Source organism: Conger conger, chromosome 16, assembly GCF_963514075.1.
Source record: "Conger conger chromosome 16, fConCon1.1, whole genome shotgun sequence".
Lineage (NCBI taxonomy): Eukaryota > Metazoa > Chordata > Actinopteri > Anguilliformes > Congridae > Conger > Conger conger.
In genome coordinates this window covers 837115-842540 of record NC_083775.1, presented here as the reverse complement: position 1 = coordinate 842540, position 5426 = coordinate 837115, and the positions used below count along the sequence as shown (strand labels likewise).

The window sequence follows — 5426 nt, the reverse complement described above, 5'->3', positions numbered from 1 at the left end:
TGTGTGAGAGTGTGTGAGATGCGTGGGTGTGTGAGAGAGTGTGTGAGATGCGTGTGTGTGAGAGTGGGTGTGTGTGTGTGTGTGAGTGTGAGTGTGTGTGTGTGTGTGTGTGTGTGTGTGTGTGTGTGTGTGTGAGTGTGAGTGTGTGTGTGTGTGTGTGTGAGTGTGAGCAGCAGGGATAACGGTGGGCTGAGACTCTGCTCTGATACGCTGCCGCCATGGCAACACGCGGCTGGCAGTGCAGTTCTGGCATCTCTCTCTCATCTCTCTCCCCCTCCCATCTCTCTGTCCATCTCTCCCCCTCTCTCTCCCTCCCATCTCTCTGTCATCTCTCCCCCTCTCTCTCTCCCTCCCATCTCTCTGTCCATCTCTCTCCCCTCCTCTCTCTCTCCCCCTCCCATCTCTCTGTCCATCTCTCTCCCCTCCTCTCTCTCTCCCCCTCCCATCTCTCTGTCCATCTCTCTCCCCTCCTCTCTCTCTCCCCCTCCCATCTCTCTTTCCATCTCTCTCCCCTCCTCTCTCTCTCCCCTCCCATCTCTCTGATCATCTCTCCCTCTCTCTCCCCCTCTCTCCCTTCTGTCCATCTCTCTCCCCTCCCCTCATCTCTCTCTCCCTCCATCTCTCTGTCCATCTCTCCCCCTCTCTCTCTCTCCTCCCATCTCTCTGTCCATCTCTCTCCCCTCCTCTCTCTCTCCCCTCCCATCTCTCTGTCCATCTCTCTCCCCTCCTCTCTCTCTCCCCCTCCCATCTCTCTGTCCATCTCTCCCCCTCTCTCTCTCCCTCCCATCTCTCTGTCCATCTCTCTCCCCTCCTCTCTCTCTCCCCCTCCCATCTCTCTGTCCATCTCTCCCCCTCTCTCTCCCTCCCATCTCTCTGTCCATCTCTCCCCCTCTCTCTCTCCCTCCATCTCTCTGTCCATCTCTCCCCCTCTCTCTCTCCCTCCCATCTCTCTGTCCATCTCTCTCCCTCCTCTCTCTCTCCCCCTCCCATCTCTCTGTCCATCTCTCCCCCTCTCTCTCCCTCCATCTCTCTGTCCATCTCTCCCCTCTCTCTCTCCCTCCCATCTCTCTGTCCATCTCTCCCCCTCTCTCTCCCCCTCCCATCTCTCTGTCCATCTCTCTCTCCTCCCCTCTCTCTCCCCCTCCCATCTCTCTGTCCATCTCTCTCCCCTCCTCTCTCTCTCCCCTCCATCTCTCTGATCATCTCTCCCTCTCTCTCCCCTCTCTCCCTTCTGTTATCTCTCCCCCTCTCTCTCCTCCCATCTCTCTGTCCATCTCTCCCCTCTCTCTCCCCCTCCATCTCTCTGTCATCTCTCCCCCTCTCTCTCTCCCTCCCATCTCTCTGTCCATCTCTCCCCCTCTCTCTCTCCCTCCATCTCTCTGTCCATCTCTCCCCCTCTCTCTCCCTCTCCCATCTCTCTGTCATCTCTCCCCTCTCTCTCTCCCTCCCATCTCTCTGTCCATCTCTCTCCCCTCCTCTCTCTCTCCCCCCTCCCATCTCTCTGTCCATCTCTCTCCCCTCCTCTCTCTCTCTCCCCCTCCCATCTCTCTGTCCATCTCTCTCCCCTCCTCTCTCTCTCCCCCTCCCATCTCTCTTTCCATCTCTCTCCCCTCCTCTCTCTCTCCCCCTCCCATCTCTCTGATCATCTCTCCCTCTCTCTCCCCCTCTCTCCCTTCTGTCCATCTCTCTCCCCTCCCCTCATCTCTCTCTCCCTCAAATCTCTGTCCATCTCTCTCTCTCTCTCCCCCCCTCTCCTGCTAGTGTTGTTGCTAGGAAACAGAAGCTCTCAAGGTCCGATCTCTAATCAGTTGTAAAACAATTCCAGGAAGTGAAAAGATCCCACGAAAGCAAAGTCTGCAGAAAATTTGACTTTATTGTAGCACACGTGCACAAAAGCCAGTTCAAATCCTCAGATTTCCAACCTTGAATAATAGACAAAACCTTATTTTTATGCACAATCCTTATCTCAGTACAACCAATAGCTTTCTTAAAAACCATCATATGACTTGGCTATGTTGCAGATGTTTACTTTTCAGTCCTGAAACCACTGTGGCGAATTTTCCCCTTGATTCCCAAAACAAAGAAAGATCATTTTCCATACATTTTGTGCTATAGGCTGTGTCGTCTAATAAACTTAACTTTTTAACATGAAAAACATATGAAACACGGTGCTATTCACTATATAGTGTTTTCCAGAACTTTCTACGACCTATAGATCAGTTTTGGTGATTTCCACCTCATATTCATCATTTCACTTAACTTTGGATTATTACATGTGGGTCACCTATGCATTTCTAATAACAATATTCATCAGTAAAAAGTCATGAAGGAGTACACAGATGTACTGAGCATCAGTCAAATCAAAATCATAGAAATTATATGATAGACATCAAATGAAAAATAAAAGTAAGTCATAGAAAGTATAGGTAAACTGAACAGCAGTGACATCATAGAAGATATACATTAATCATCAAAGAAATTATGGAATATATATTACTACACATCTAATCACTACTTTATTCTAAGTGACTAAACATATTCTTTAATCTTGCAGTCTTTGCTCTCCTTTCGACAGTGTACACTGGTTTCTTGCGTTTTCATAAGCTTGGTTATAAACAGGTTCTAGGTTCATTCAATTTAATAAAAACAGCATACATATGATATATTGATTATATGTTGTGTATACATATATATTGATACACTCTTAGCCTACATTTTCGAAAGCGTTGGAGGAACCAGCTTGTTCATTAGGGCAGAGTCTGATTTTGATTTGTACTTTTTGGGGGGGGGGGGGGGGTCTCCTGCTCTGTGAATTTTCCCTACACTAGCTTTGTTAAAATGTGCTGCCACTCCCAGTGTGCTCAGAACTGAGATACACTCCCAGCGTCTCAGACCGTACACAGAGTGATGAATAATGAACACACACCAGTTCTCTCTTTATTTAACATGGTGGTGCTGTGGTGAGACTTTGATATTTCATATGATCACAGCAGGTCTATTCTCCCTGTCCCAAACCTCTTCTCTGCATGGATCCCCATATGAGCCAATCGGCTCAGAGACTAGTGTGTGTACAAGCAGGCAGTCTGTAGCCTAGTGGCTAAGGTACGTGACTGTAGCCTAGCAGCTAAGGTACGTGACTGTAGCCTTGCAGCTAAGGTACGTGACTGTAGCCTTGCAGCTAAGGTACGTGACTGTAGCCTTTCAGCTAAGGTACATGACTGTAGCCTTGCAGCTAAGGTACGTGACTGTAGCCTAGCGGCTAAGGTACGTGACTGTAGCCTAGCGGCTAAGGTACGTGACTGTAGCCTAGCGGCTACAGTACGTGACTGTAGCCTAGCAGCTAAGGTACGTGACTGTAGCCTTGCAGCTAAGGTACGTGACTGTAGCCTAGCGGCTACGGTACGTGACTGTATCCTAGCGGTAAGGTACGTGACTGTAGCCTAGCGGCGAAGGTACGTGACTGTAGCCTAGCGGCTAAGGTACGTGACTGTAGCCTAGCGGCTAAGGTATGTGACTGTAGCCTAGCGGCTAAGGTACGTGACTGTAGCCTAGCGGCTAAGGTACGTGACTGTAGCCTAGCGGCAAAGGTACGTGACTGTAGCCTAGCGGCTAAGGTACGTGACTGTAGCCTAGCGGCTAAGGTGCATGACTGGGTCCTGGGAGGTTGGTGGTTCAGCCGCGCTGTGGCCATGGTAAGATCCGCACAGTTGGGCCTGTGAGGCTGATGTCCCCTCTGTGTGGGTGAGGCCTGTGAGGTTGCTGGAATGTTCTCCCGGAGCTCCGTTGAGGACGTCGGGGGGATGGAGTGAAATGAGACGCTCCTGCCTGATGGCCTGCATTCGCCCCTCCATTACACCCCCATTAAACCGGCAGCACTGTCGCTAACGTCCTCATTAGCTTCAGGGCAATTCACAGAAGTCTTCTGATTCTGAAGTGGAGTGAGTTGTCTCCTCTTGGCGTGTGTGGCGGAGGTCAGGTGATGTGGGGCTGGGCTTCCTGTGGACCCACTCCTGCGTCAGTCACTAAGCCCCAAAGCCACTTCCTGCCTGTGTGATATTCCTGGATTAACCGGTGTAATAACAGCACTAATGGGTCTGAATGAGCAGGGCGGACTTTGTTTCTGTGTGTGTGTATGAATGGGTGAATGAGAAGCATCAATTGTACAGCGCTTTGGATAAAGGCGCTATATAAATGCCAACCATTTACCATATTGCAAACACAAATTATGAAGTTATCTCTGTAATGTAAATGGTAACAAATCTTTGGAAACCGACTTTCTTTAAAAGCAGTAGGCTTGTCTTTTCTGATAATATGTAGAGATTGCTGGGAAACTTGCCTGTGTATGTTGTGATGGTGTGGAATGAAGAAGTCACACGCACCTGCGTGTGTGAACGTCACTCTGCAGTTTAACACACTGCTCTTTAACACACTGGAGTGCAGAAGGCTCCTTCAGATGAAAACGGTGTGTGGTTTGTTTGGACTCAGGAGCGCCCTCTGCAGCCAGACTCAGGACACGGCAGGGCTGGTTTAATCAGGGCGATGCCCGTCCCAGCGCTGAAACAGAGCCACGGGAAGGAAGAGTGCCACTCAGCTGCGTATGCCTCCCTCAGAGTGGTGGTGCTATTGATAGCATCCCAAAGGTTTCACCATCCCTGAAAATCCGAAATATAAAATCGACATTCTGCCTAATGTAGGGCCTCATTTAACTCAGGGACTGATATCGCCAGGATGTCTAGTCTGTGGTAAATGTTGTCTCATGTACTAATTGTTTTGGTCATATGCCAGTGTATAGTCCTCCCAGTTGATGGAGGCCAACATTTCAGATACTGACATGCCTAGAATTATGTCTCAGCCTTCTCTGCTGAAATGAATCACTGCTTATGGAGAGTGAGTGTGCAACGTTTTAGATTCTGTGATGGCTTTTTAAGGTTGTGTAAATAAATCACCAACGCACTCGGCACCAGATCTAATCTGATAAATGATGCTCCCAAGGTAAACATTCCAAAACATTATCACCAGAATAGTTTTTCTTCGAACAGAACTTTTTTTTAAAGTCATGTGAAAATGTCAGTTTAGCCAATTTCTGGTCAATTCCACATCAAGATCACAAATAACAAATGCATAGCTAATACCTTACAGTTTACTGTTTATCTTAGTCTGAAGTCTTTTAAATGTATGCCTAGATTTTATCATCTTAGAAAGCATCCTTCGGTGAATGAGTGACTTCCCTCCCTATACCCTGCATTAGGCTCTTGGTCAGGTCTTGGTCAGGCTGTTTGTTAGTGTGGCCCCTGTGTGGCCCCTGTGTGGCTGGCTCCTGGCTCTTTGCAGACCTGTTTCTGACGCCCTCTTCCCCTCCCTCCCGCTTGCCCTCGCTGGCCCCAGGTGGTAATATTTTTCAAGGTATGTATGTATGCTTCCCTGGC

At 48.9% G+C, this 5426-nt stretch overlaps 1 protein-coding gene across 2 annotated transcripts in view; it reads left to right on the top strand.

The window, feature by feature from the left end:
* LOC133115305 (vesicle-fusing ATPase-like) overlaps window positions 1-5426 on the top strand; it is a 63026-nt gene that overhangs the window by 9237 nt on the left and 48363 nt on the right. Inside the window, exon 1 of one of the 2 annotated variants that reach the window (XM_061225149.1) lies at window positions 5391-5403. The exons of the other annotated variant lie outside the window; for it this stretch is intronic. The gene's annotated coding sequence lies outside the window, so the exon portion shown is untranslated. Of the gene's footprint in view, window positions 1-5390; window positions 5404-5426 lie in introns of those variants that run through there. 2 annotated transcript variants of the gene reach the window in all.